General features: G+C 48.1%; 1 protein-coding gene across 3 annotated transcripts in view; it reads left to right on the forward strand.

Annotated features, from left to right (window-relative positions):
- Window positions 1-6,116: 6,116 nt before the first annotated feature.
- Window positions 6,117-13,259, forward strand: part of RERE (arginine-glutamic acid dipeptide repeats) — a 204,028-nt gene continuing 196,885 nt past the window's right edge. For all 3 annotated transcript variants that reach the window (XM_027728783.2, XM_039390836.1, XM_039390837.1), the window contains exon 1: window positions 6,117-6,280. The gene's annotated coding sequence lies outside the window, so the exon portion shown is untranslated. The remainder of the gene's footprint in view (window positions 6,281-13,259) is intronic.

Raw genomic sequence — 13,259 nt, forward strand, 5'->3', positions numbered from 1 at the left:
CGACTGAGCCACGACAGGGACAAGGCCCTTTTTGGGTCACAGGAAATGCATCCAACGGTGACCTGGGAGCCTGATTTTTAAGGATCTGAAAGAAGCCACCCAGGTGGAGGCTGGCTGGGCACACGAGTGCCCTGGGCTCCATAGGGCAGTGTTTCCATCCCCCCAAAAATAACCAGGAGCATCTTCCTCTCCCAGTGGAGAGTCTGTTCCACAGTCACCCCCTGACTTGTCAGCTCAGCCTGTCCTGCTGGGAGCTTGTTTCTCCGGCCTCTGGGAAGTTGCATCAGGTTAGGGAATAACGTGCTGTGTTTTAACAGCTCCTGCTGAGCCCCTGGAATTTGCTCTGCCCTGGAATGGGTGTGATTATCCCCAAATCGATTTAAATCTTGTTTAAATCGCTTTTGCCTTCATTGCAACCCACACAGCTGCCAGTTTTAAACAGAGGCATCTGTGTCCAGGAGGAGTTCACAAACATCCAGCAGAGCATTGTCCTCCAAGTGGTATGAGGCTTCCAAAAAAAAAAAAATAAATAAAATTCTCTGGTAATATCCGTGAAAACGAGATTTTAAAAATTCCTGAAATTTCTATGGCAAAAAAAACCCCAACAAAACAAACAAACAAACAAAAAAAACCCAAAGCAGAAAACTCCCCAAAGCAAACAGTTTTCAGCTAAAAGGGCTGGTATTCAGATATGACAAAGAGAAGGAAAGAATATAATCCTTTTTGGTGAGTGGAGTTAGGTCATCTGTAAAAGCCTCTCAGAATATTATCTCCCCGGCTAATCGCTGTATTGACATTTGCCTGTTTCATTAGAGCTCAGTTTTTACTGCATTGCTGAGGTTACAACCTGACTCATCCATCATGGGCAAGGGCTGGGTTGTAATTTCACGACCGTAGAATGAAATTTTAAAAAAAAAATAAATAAAAAACTCTCCCTTCTTTTAACAGGTTGGGTTGAAATGGTGTTCACAGAATTCTCTGTGTTGGTGGGGGGGATTTTTTCGTAGTTCCTCCTTAGATATTTTTTTTTCCCCCTCATAGATTTTTGTGTCACTCTGTTGGCAAATGGACAGATGCTGAGAGAAAAAAAAAAGAGCCCTGTGAAAACACATTTGTAAAGAGATGATTTTCAGAAGTTAAATGCACCACCTGCACTGACATAACATAGATGTCAGGCAAAATAGAGGCAGGGGTTAACAAAGGGAGGGAGAAAGAAAGAAAGAAATGTTATCTAAGGCTAGGAAGGAAAAACAGTTTAGGCCAGACCTGAGTCAATCATTGACGGACTGAACCTCCCTGGCTGCCCAGGGAACAGAGCAGTTCGTGGTCTCTCTGAGCTGCTGACAGCAAACTCTGCAGCCCGAGGGAAGCGTCAGGAAGGTTTTTGGGCAGGAATCACATCAGCAGCTGAAGGAGGGCACAGAGCCACGTGCGAACCCTCCCTCCCCCGGGGGGAGAAGTCTTGCACCACCCCAACAAACCCAGAACCGCTTCGTGCCATTGTCATGTAAATGCTTTTCTTCCCTCCCAGAGCGTTCCCGAGGTTTGCTGGAAGCCCCACAGACTCTTCCCTGCCCACCTGAGGCTTGTCTGGATTTGGCAGCAGAGTTGTCAGGAAATGTTTTGCCTCTGCTCACCGATGACCCGTTTTGTCAGACAGTGGTTTTCCTTCTCCCCTCGGTGCCCATTCCCTGAGTGCTGCTCTGCCACTGTTGGGGTTTTCCCACCCCTGTAATGAAGGAGGGTGTGATTTTTCCATGACACGATGATAATCACAGGGAACACTGGAAGTTCCTGCTGCATCTTTTGCCCTCGGTGGGTCGGGGGGGGGTGACCAGCAGAACAGGATTGTGGAAGTGAGGGGCCCAAAAGGGACAGAGCAGGGCAGAACAGCCCGGGGCAGGAGGTCTGGGAGGTGGGGAAGTGGCAGGGAAGGCAGGAGCAGTGATGGGAAGGCAGGAGCAGTGATGGGAAGGCAGGAGCATTCCCAGCTGAGAGCAGCAGGGTCTCAGAGCTGGAATTCTCAGCACACGTTGGAAATATCCAGGGATGAAGGGAGGGGAATTTGAGAATTAACATTTTGTGTGTGGACACCTTATGTGGCACGTTGGAATTTAAGTGTCTGTGTGGATTTGGCCAATTAGCCTTTCCCTGCCTCAGCAGTTTTACACCTCCTGGGAGCACTGGGGGAGAGACACAGGAAACATTGCAGAGATGTCAGCCCCTGCCTGGGCAGAGACCTGCCAGCATCCCCTAGAGCCAATCTGTATGTACATAAAATATTTCACATGTGGAATATGCCCAGTCATTCCACCATCTATCTCCCTCCACTTGGATGTGAACCACGAAAACCTGCAGTGACCAGCCAGGAGGACAAAGATCTCTCTCAGCAGCATTTGGGTGTTCCTTGGTCTTGTGTTGACTAAACCCTGTGGCTTTAGCTGGTGGGAGATGGTGGGAGGAGCTCTGTGGATTTTATTATTATTTATTTGTCACTGGCCAAAGGGAGAGCTGGGTCTTTGCCAAAAAAAAAAAAAAGACAACCCAAACAAAGAAGGAGCTTCAAGTGCAACTCCTGCAGCAATTCTCTGGCTGAGAGGCAAACTTATAATTGGATCACTTGTTTGTGGTATGAGGATGTGGGTTTGCCTGCTAGAACTGGCTGGGAATAATTTTAGGGGCTAAACAAATGTTTGTTATACAGCTGAATCATAGAATCACTGAATGGTTTGGGTTGGAAGGGATCTTAAAGCTCATCCAGTTCTACTCCCTGCCACGGGCAGGGACACCTTCTACTGTCCCAGGTTGCTCCAAGCCCCATCCAGTCTGGCCTTGGGCACTTCCAGGGATGCAGGGGCAGCCACAGCTTCTCTGGGCAACCTGTGCCAGGGCCTCCCCACCCTCACCGGGAAGAATTTCTCCCCAGTATTCCATCTAACCCTCCCCTCTGGCAATTTGAAGCCTTTCCCCCTTGTCCTGTCCCTCCAGGCCTTTGCAAACAGTCTCTCCCCATCTTTCTTGTAGCTCCTTCGGGTCCTGGAAGGCCACAGTCACCCCAAAGCCTTCTCTTTTCTGGGCTGAACAATCCCAGTTCTCTCAGCCTTCCCTCATGGGAGTGGTGCTCCATCCCTCTGGTCAGTGTGGTGGCCTCCTCTGGACTAGGAGAGAGAGATGGATGGATGGATGGATAGATGGATAGATAGATGGATTGGATAGATAGATGGATAGATAGATAGACTGATAGATAGATAGATAGATTGATTGATAGATAGATTGATAGATAGATGTGTATATCTGAGAATATTCACCTCAACCATGCTAGTTTCTGTTTAACAACAAAATATGACATCAGAATGCCTTGAGCACACACTTGTAATCCTTGTGTGGTGACGTGATCCCCAGGTTTGTAGGAGAAAGAGAGGCTGCTGTGGAGGATTTTCCCCTCACAGAGAAGAGACAACCGGAGGAAGCTGAAGGCAAACCCTCCGTTGTGGCAGTTCCTGCAGTTTTTAACACTTGCATCCAGAGGCCAAGGAACATGAAATTGTAATTAGCAGAGAAAATAGGAGAGATGGAATCACACTCTATCAAGGACAGCTTAAGTGTAGCCTCTGAAATGGCTGTGTCAGACACTGAACTGATGTGCGTTTTTAGACGCTTATCTAAATTAGTTATTAGAACACAATCAGCTCCGTGTCTCAACCTCTGGTGGTGATGGCCCCGAAGTTATGCTGGGGATAAATTTGTCCTGTGTGTTCAGGGCAAAGAACCAAATTCCTCTGATGTGCAGAGCTCAGATCTCCTCGTGTGTGCCTTTCTCTGCAGCGAGAGCAGCTCCCACTTCCCCCTGCTAAAGGCAATAACATTTCCAGCCTCCAACTTATCTCTGTGACACGACCAGAACCAGCACTGAAGGCAGTTTACAGAGGCAGCAAACAGTTGGGGTTACACGGGTGTAATTGAGGGCAAAATCTGTCCTGACATCTCCGAGTGCCTTTCCAGAAAGGAGATATAATTCCACATGAAAATTCTCAGATCCCTGGGAAGAGCATGTGACTTCCTTCACGGCCATGTGATTTATTTTGCTGGCCCCTGCATGAGAGGTGAGGTTAATGTTAAATAACAACTCTGCTCTATTTGCAGCGCCGGTACCTTCACATTATCTTTGCTAAGTACCCGACAGCTCAGAGATGGAGGAGCTTAAAAAAAAATAAAATAAATGTCCTAAGCGACCAAGTATTTTATTAATTGCCCCTTGGTAATTTGGAATTCTGCTGCTGTGTCAACTTCCTCGCTGCACAGAGCAGCAAGAAGCAGCATCAGCTGTTTATCCAACAAAGCACTTGTGCATAATCTTAACATTCAGTGCAGGGCCAGTAACAGCAGCTTAATGTGACTAAGACGGAGCGTGAGCCTAAAAGGTCTGATGGGCTGGAGCCACAGCGCAGCCAAAAGCTTCTGCCAGAGCCATAAAATTTTGTACCTTGCCTCCCACCAAAGACACTTCAAACACATTTACTCGTAATGCTGATAAACTGTTTAGTTATTCACGAGAACGAGGGGACTCGGAGGGGACGCGCGCGAGGCACGTCGGACACGGCCGGAGGGTGGGAGAGATGGGATTCCCAAAGGAAGCAGCACAACGCCAGGGATGCTCTGGGCACTGCCATGGGATGCTGGATAACCCACCTTGTGGCTGCCCCACCCCTGGAAGTGTCCAAGGTGAGGTTGGACAGGGCTTGGAGCAACCTGGGATAGCGGGAGGTGTCCCTGCCTGTGGAAGATCAGAGGAGCTTTAAGGTCCCTTCAACCCAAACCATTCAGTGACTCTGATTTTTGGTCTCAAGCTGCACCAGGGGAGGGTCAGGTTAGACATCAGGGGGAATTTCCTGATGGAAAGGGTGGTCAGGTGCTGGAAGGGGCTGCCCAGGGAGGTTTGGAGTCCCCACCCCTGGAGGTGTCCAAGAAAGGGCTGGTTGTGGCACTCAGTGCTCTGGGCTGGGGGACAAGGTGGGGGTCGGGGCACAGGGTGGACTCAAATCATCCTGGAGGTCTTTTCCAACCTCAGTGATTCTGGGATTTTGTGATTCTGTGCCCAAAATCCACGGTGCCAGGGCAGGGGCAGGCTGTGCTGGGAGCAGGGGGGACTGGGGGGGCTCACACTCCCATGTCATGGCAGCAGGGGATGGAGACACCCCAAAAACAACCCCTGTGATGGCTGAGACATTTGAGACATCAAACCCACCCCCTGAACCACTGCGGGGGGAAGAGGGGAAAGGGGTGAGGAAGAGGGGGATGGGGAAGAGGAAGAAGGGGATGGGGAGGAGGAAGAGAAGGGAGGGGGAAAAGGAGAGGAGAAGAAGGGGATGGAGAAGGATGGAAAGGGGGGTGAAGGGAGTGGGGAAGTGGAAGATGGAGAAGAAGGGGAAGGGGGAGAAGGGGTGGGGAAAAGGGGGATGGCAAAGAGGAAGAAGGGGATGGGGGGAGAGAAAGGGGAGGAAGGGAATGGGGGAAGAAGGGATGGGGAGGAAGGGAATGCGGGAAGGTAGGATGGGGGAAAGGGGGATGGGGAAGAGGAAGGGAATGGGGGAAGAGAGGGGGAAGAAGAAAATTGGGGAAGGAGGGATGGGGGAAAGGGGGATGGGGAAGACGGGAAAGAAGGTGAAGAAGAGGTGGAGAAAAGGGCCATAGGGAAGGGAAAGGAGTTGAGGAAGGGGAAAGAGATGGGGGGAAAGAAGGGGGAAGAGAAGGGGATAGGAACGAGGGTGAGGAAGGGGGTTGGAAGAGGCGGAAGGGGAAGGGAGAAGGGGCTGTGGGGCAGAGGGGGCCGCGGGGAGGGCAGGGGGGACACCCCCCGTGTCCGGGCGCCGCCGCCTTTGTGCCCGCGCCCCGCTCCGCCTTCGCCCCGCTCGTCCGACCCCCTTCCATCGGCCGCCGCCATTGGCCCGCCCCGCCCTCCGCGGCGCGCGGCGCGGCGCCTCCTCCAATGGCGCGCGGCGTTACTGCGGGGCCGGCGCGTGCCGCCGGCGGCGCTGGCCGTGCCCGGCCCGTGCGTGCCGTGCGTGAGGGCAGGGCCGGGCGGGGGCAGCGCGGGGGGCCCGCACCGGCCGCTCCTCCTCCTCCTCCTCCTCCTCCTCCATCCCCTCCTTGTTCCCCGGGAAGATGCCCCTGGGCTGCCGCTGCTGAGCGCCGCTCGCTCGCCGTCCCCCCCTTGTTCTCCGCCGCCGCTTTGTCCCGGCAGCGCCCCGGAGCCGCCGCGGATGGTGTAGAGCCCGCAGAGGTGGGTGGTGGGAGGGGGGCTCGGAGGGGTTTTGTTGTGCCGGGGTTTGAGGCCCTTCCCTGTTATCCAGGGAATCCAGGGCTTGGAGCCGTGGGGAGTGCGGGAGGCGAGGGGAGGGAGCGCTGGGAGAGGGAACTCCGCCGGGAATTCGGGGGGATTTGTGTGTGTGTGTGTGTTTTGGGGGATTTGGGGGGGGTGAGAAAGTCCCTCGTCGGAGTTCTGGGTGCTGGGTCTGGCTGTGTTTGGTCTGTGTGTGTGTTTGGCTTTTTATTTATTTAATTATGAATTTATTTCTTTATCTGTGAATTTATTTCTTTATTTGTTTATTTTACCTCTTTATTTCTTGTAATTCTTTATTCCTTCATTTGTTTCTTCGTTTCTTTATTTTATCTCTTTCAATTATTTTTTCCTTATTTTATTTCTTTATTTTTCTTCATTTTACTTTATTTCTTTATTTTATTTCTTTATTTTTTCTTCGCTTTCTCTCTTTATTTCTGTATTTGATTTCTTTATTTCTTTATGTTATGCATTTATTTCATTTATTTTATTTCGGAGGTTTTGTTTGTTTGTTTGTTTATTTCTTTACTGCTGCCGTGTCGTGCCTGCCCTGATGCTCAATAGAGAGATAATGCTCTCGGAGAAAGGTTTTTAACTTGTGAACCTTCTAAATGAACGGGATATATGACTTAAAATATATATGATTTAGGGAAAAATCGAGTGAGCTGTTCAAAAGACACACACTTGTTTTCGTGTGTGTGTGCGGGTACGGAATTGTGAAATGAAGATTTTATGCAAATGGATTTAATCACAACATTTTCAGTAGCATAGGAAGGGGTGGGGTTTTTTTTTTTCTTTCTTTCCTTTTTTTTTTTTTTATGTGTGTGTGTGTTTGTTTTGTTCGGTTCCCATTTTCTCCTTCCTAAAGCTTGAAAAGAAGATGCCCAGAATCAGAAAAAAGTAGTAGGAGGTAGAAAACATTGGAGGCTTCGTTGGCTGCTGGAGAAATTGCTGGGAAGAAAACAATATGATTCATTGTTGAGGTGCCTTTGCCCCTTAGATTTATTTTTACGGGCTGCTTGCAGTTATTTTGGGTTGCTGGCTTCTTATGCTGAGTTTTTCCTCGAAGCAGTGGCGTTCTTGGAAGATTGGGAGCTCGGGAGGTTTTTTGTGCTGCTGTTTGATGGCTGTTTGCTCCTGGGTTACCTTGGCCGGTTATGGAAATCAAAGATATTTATTTTGCTTGTGCTCTGATGTCGCTGAGTTGAGGAGCCTCTCAGCCGCTGGTTCTTACTGCTCAAATGTCATAAAAATGCTTTTTTTTGGAGCAAACCCGGAGTGATACAATTCAGGCAGCGTGTCTGTTCTTAAATGTGGGGTTTAACCAGATAAAAACGAACACTGTGTCAAAAGAAGTAGTCGTGGGTTGTAAAAGGCACACGCCACGTTTTTGAATAATGTGCAACGTACAACGGGGTTTTTTCTTTTTCCTGTTGTTCTGGGATTGCCAGGCAAACATTTTGGTGGGTTTTTTTTTGGTTTTGGTGGGTTTGGTTCTTTTTTTTGTACCTAGCTCCCTCAGAACTGAGAAATCCATGGTGGTGGTTTAGAGGCGTGGAAGCGTTTCTCTAATAATAAAAGCACTTCTGGTAAATACGCCTCATCTCGGCTTTTACTCCTCCGGTTCGTCCCATAAATCGCGGAGTGGGGTTGGTTTCGGTGGCCTGCGTGGGGGGACGAGTGATTTTTGGGGATTTGCGTGATGGTTGCCGAGGTGTGGAGGGACGAGCGGGAGGTGGATGCGCACAATGCCCAGGCTGGGAGCTCATTGTTCTCCTCCGAACGCTCCGCCGTGTTTGGGACCGGGCTCTCTCGCTCACACACGGCCTCTTTTCCCCTCGGAGGAGTGAAAGATCGGGACCGAGAAGCGCTGTCTGCCTTTTCCTCCTTCCCCAGAGCGGCCTTTTGGCCCCTCGGAAAAAAAGAAAATAGTAAATTAGAAGCTAAAGGGCGCCAAAACATTGTGTACGTTCTCTCCTCCTCCCCTCCCTCTGCTCGGCGTCTGGGAGTGAATGTGGAGAGGGAGCACATGAGGTGAGACTCGGAAGTGCACTCCATTGAACCCCTCGCAACTTTCTTTCGTGTTCCACCTTCTCCACCCCCCCAAAATGAAAAAAAAAAAAAAAACAAAACAAAACCAAAAAAAACCCCAAATTGCTGCCCTTCAGGTCTGTGTGTTGGCTTTGGGTTGTTTGGTCCGGAGGTGTGTGTGTGTTTGTGCAGGGAAAACTGCTGCCAAGGGGGGGGATAGGTCAGATGAGTGCCTGGGGTGGCAAAAGGAAATGTGCAGAGTTGGCTTCGGTGTGTCCATGGTTTCCTTTCCTGGGGACTGTCGATGGCTTTTGTTTTTACAGCAGCAGCTTTGAAAAGGCCAAAACGGGTTGTAGGATATGTGGAGTTGGAGTGGCCCCATAAAGACCATGGAGCCCTTGCAGGACTGGGACTGTGTGTGTGTGGGGGGGTGTTGAGGCTGTGAAAGAGCAACTGCTGCACAAGGGGTTGAGATTTTTGGGTTGTTGGCTTGTTGGGGGGATGGTAAAATCTCAGTCAGCTCACTGGTGACTTCAGCTGGCTGGTGATACTGAGGTCTGCAGGAGTGGGTGAAAAGATAACATGTGGGTGTTGAGGAAAAGTTGCCAGTGTGCTGGATCCTGTGGAAAATAGGAAACAGTGACTGTCAGGGTTTAATCATGAGGCCTCCTGGTTTTGTTTTTGACTCTTCAGCTGACTTCAGTGTGCAATTGGGGTACATGACTTCATTTTCCTTACCTGAATAACTCGTGGTGGTTGCCTCTGGGTTGAGGACACTTTTTTTGGGTATTTTTCTCCCACTCCCGTGGCTTTGGTGTGGCCAGTGGTAATGTCCCTGTGGGCTATTGTCTGCAGGAATGCTGTGCTGTGAGTTCAGAGAGGTGCAGTGAAATACTTGTGCTGCCTCTCTGTGGCTCAGAGATTCCTGTGCCCTGTGAATTTGTGCTGTGGAGTGACAGAGAGAGGGATAACTCTCCATCTGGACAAAGCTTTTCAAAATAGGAGGCATTCCTGGGGCAGAAGAGGTGAGTGGAACTGGGAGAGACAGACCTGCCTTAACCAGTAATTAAGTAGCTGGATTTAAAAACAGTGATTTCTTTGCATCCAGGGATTTGTTTTACCTTAGGGTGGGAGTTGTTTGCATGCAGAGTCCATCCTGGGGAGCTGTGGGTATGGATTCAGTGCTGCCACAGCAAAAGGCAAATAACCAACAGTGTTCAGGAGCATAAAGAGATATGGTGGGTACAGTTTTTGAAGCTGTGAATTAATGAAGCTGTGCCAGGGCAGGGTCAGGTTGGATCTCAGGAAAAGGTTCTTCCCCCAGAGGGTTTTTGGGCACTGCTCAGGCTCCCCAGGGTTTGGTCACAGCCCCGAGGCTGCCAGAGCTCCAGGAGGGTTTGGACAACGCTCTGAGGGACAGGGTGGGATTGTTGGGGTGTCTGTGCAGGGTCAGGGGTTGGACTGGATGATCCTTGTGTGCCCCTTCCAGATCTGTGATTCCATAATTATTAATGCAGATTGCAGCTTAGGTGAGAAAACCCCGGCATTCTGACATTGCAGTTCAATAACTGGCTGGTTTAATAACACTCTGTTTGTAAATTTACCATCACAGCTGCAAAATGCATCTCTCTGTCCTAGCCGTGTTTGGCCCATAAAGAAGTTATTTCACTTTTGGGAGTGGGAGGGAAGCAAGTGTGCTCTGAGCATGCAGAATTCAGCAGGGCTGTGTTAGTGGCCATGTAATGGCACAGCAGAAGGTGTGTTGTCCTCTCAGCAGTGCTGTTCATGCACTGAGATGGCCTGAGGGGAGCTTTGATTTCATTATGAGCCATATTTAAGGACACTGTAAGCTCCAGGAACATCACACTCTCTGTTGTTGGTGTATGAGTACAGTGCTCGAATTGTGATTAATTTCTGGTTTAAAAAAAAAATAATGACAACTGGAAAACAATTAGTTATTATGTGATCCTGAAATGAGATGAGGGAGTGACTACATAAATTAAAAAGGGGTGGTTGGGGTCAGAGTTAACTATTAAAAAAAAACCAAACAAGCTTGAAACAACCAGCTCTTAAGTTTCTAATGTAGAGGTTGGTGTGTTTTTTTAGGATGGTGTATGAGTACAGTGCTCGAATTGTGATTAATTTCTAGTTGTAAAAAAAAAAAAAGACAATTGGAAAACAATTAGTTATTATGTGATCCTGAAATGAGATGAGGGAGGAACTACATAAATTAACTCCAACCCCAACCACCCCTTTTTAACTATTAAAAAAACCCAAACAAGCTCGAAACAACCAACTCTTAAGTTTCTAATGTGCAGGTTGGTGTGTTTTTTTAGGATGGTGTCCTGGCTGGACTAACTATTTTTAATGTTCAGCTATTTTTCACTCTGGTTTTGCTATATATTGCAGTTGTTACAGTTGCATGAAGCCCGAACAAATCATCCAGTTTGACTTAAAGGGATGCATACTCTGTGATTTTAGCTCAGGGCTTAAAGTTCAATCAATAGGCTTAAAATACTGTGTATTTCAAGAGAAACCCATCTTTGAACCATAACAGAACAAAACCCCCTATTGACCGGAGACCTGTTTATTTAAGGTGCTTTTTTAAAAAGCTTTGCAGGGCACTGATGTGGAGGGGGGGGAAGCTGGGAGGGGGGTGAGGCTGGCACGGCTGGCACGGGGGGGTGAGTGCCATCAGCTGCCCTTTGGAAACGGCTTTTCCAGCGGGGAAAATCCAAGCAATGCTGGGAGCCCCGGGAGGTGCTGGGAGGGGGATCCCCAAGGATCCCCAAGGCTGCATTGTGGCTTTGCCAGCAGCCTTTTCCACCAGCTCTGCTCGTGTTGGTGGCTGTGCCCAACTGCTCCTTTCAGAGGGGCTGAGGGGGGAACAAAGGAGCAAACAAGATCTGAATGCTGCCCTGGCTCCCTCTGCTTTCCAGGGCTGCAGGGGCAAGGAATTGCTGGAAGTGACTGAAAAACACACACAGATGGAAATATTAGCTGGCTGTTCCCGCTTCAAAAGGTGTTGTGGCGGTGGGGTTTGTTTTGGGTTTTGTGGCTTTTTTGATGCAAATGTCTGTTAGTTTGGAATTGTAGGCTGACCTGGAGAAAAGTGAGACTGGCTTGGATGCAAACATCACTTTCCCCTCTAGGCCCAGTGGGGATAATAATCACCTTTTTCTTTGGAATTCTTAGAAATGTGTCCACGGAATGCAGCTGTCAAAGCTGATGGTGTTCCTCTGAGTTCGAGACATGAAGGATTTATTTGTCTTTGGCATCTGAATTCTGTCAGAGGTGCAACTCTGAAAATTCAATCAGTTTAGGTATTGCCTAGATTTGATAGATTAAAAAGTAAATTTTGAGGATTGAGTTATTGAAAAATGGGCAATTCTTTGAACATGTTGATTGTCTTTTTTGTTCTTCCTACAGAACACAAATGAGAGGTTAGTTCACTGTTATAAGATTCAGGGTAAGTGGAAGAAAATGAGTGCTCATTAATTTTGAGGTCTTAGTTGATCTACATATTTAATCTGTAATAAAAAATCCCTTACCATGGTATTATTAATCCCTGGTACTGAGAGTCAGCATTGGCCTGTTTCAAATATGGAACAGGATTTCTGTTTTATGGTGATGGATGTTGCCTGATCTTTTCTGGTGAAGGCTGTAGTGTAAATTTATTTTCATAACCAGCAGGAATAATGAAATTTCTGTTTTAGTGTTTCTGCTGAGGGAACAGGAGCTTGTAAGTCCTGAAATTTGCCCCCTCCATCCCTGTTGCCAGTTAAATCCTCTTTTTTTCCCCCCCCTATTCTTCCTGACAGTGGAGGGGACGAGTAACATGGCTGTGGCTGCCAAGCACAACTCCAAAGGCTGGTTTGTGTCTGGCCATGCCTTGCTGGGGATGTAATTAATTAGGGAGTTTTTTCCTATCCATCTGCTGGCTTGCACAAAACTTTCAGGAATGCTGGTTGTTGCTGGTTGGAGAGTCATTACTGGCATGGAATGAGAGGAGAAGGGAATTGGGGAGGAGGGGAAAGGGGGGAATTAGGGAAGTTTGTTTTCTCTGAGAAACTGGGTGAAAGAAGGAGAAAGGAAGTGGTGTCATCCAGTGCTAATAAATATTTCTGTGTGGATGATGAGCAGTGTCTCCTTTGTGTTGGTCCTTTTCATGTGGTCAGCGGGTTTGGGGTGGAACAGGCAATTATTGGGCACTTGGCCCATCTTCCTGCAGTTATTCCTTCCTTTTTTTGGAGCATTGTGAGTGTCAGCTGGTCTGGGAGCAGGCATATATAAAGGGGAAACATTCCTGTTGCATATTATACTGAAAACAAATAAAAACATTAAGGAGCAGAATTTCTCCTTGGCGAGAAATCACCTTTAACATTTTTAGACAGGCTTTTGTTTGGTTTGACACGAATCTGTGTGTGTGTGTGTTCACACCAATTCTCCCACAAATGGATCTTTATCTAGAGTTTGCCTAAATCATTTTAGGGGACTAAAAAAATGCACAAGTGGATGTTCACCTAGAGTTTGCCTGATTCATTTTAGGGGACTAAAACACGATGGATCTTGTTTGATCTCAGATACCTTGCAAGTGCTGTATATTAGATTCTTAGGCAGGTATTGGTTGTTAAACTCTGGATCTTACAGTTGGAATTCTGTACATGGGATCATGGTAGTGGGAATGTGTGTAGGGGAGTGGATGGGGGAATCTACCTGGGGGGATTGTTGGTGATGTACATTGGGACACACATAACCTATACATATATATAAATATATATTTGGTTAGACTGCACCATGTTTTAGACCTACAATGATTACATGGGAGCAGGAGGATCGAGACTTGAGTGTTTTGGGGTGGTGGACTAGAGAATTAAACCAGACTGTGATG

The sequence above is a fragment of the Pipra filicauda genome, unplaced genomic scaffold (genome assembly GCF_003945595.2).
Source record: "Pipra filicauda isolate LSUMZ 115617 unplaced genomic scaffold, ASM394559v2 scaffold87_size3191425_pilon, whole genome shotgun sequence".
NCBI lineage: Eukaryota > Metazoa > Chordata > Aves > Passeriformes > Pipridae > Pipra > Pipra filicauda.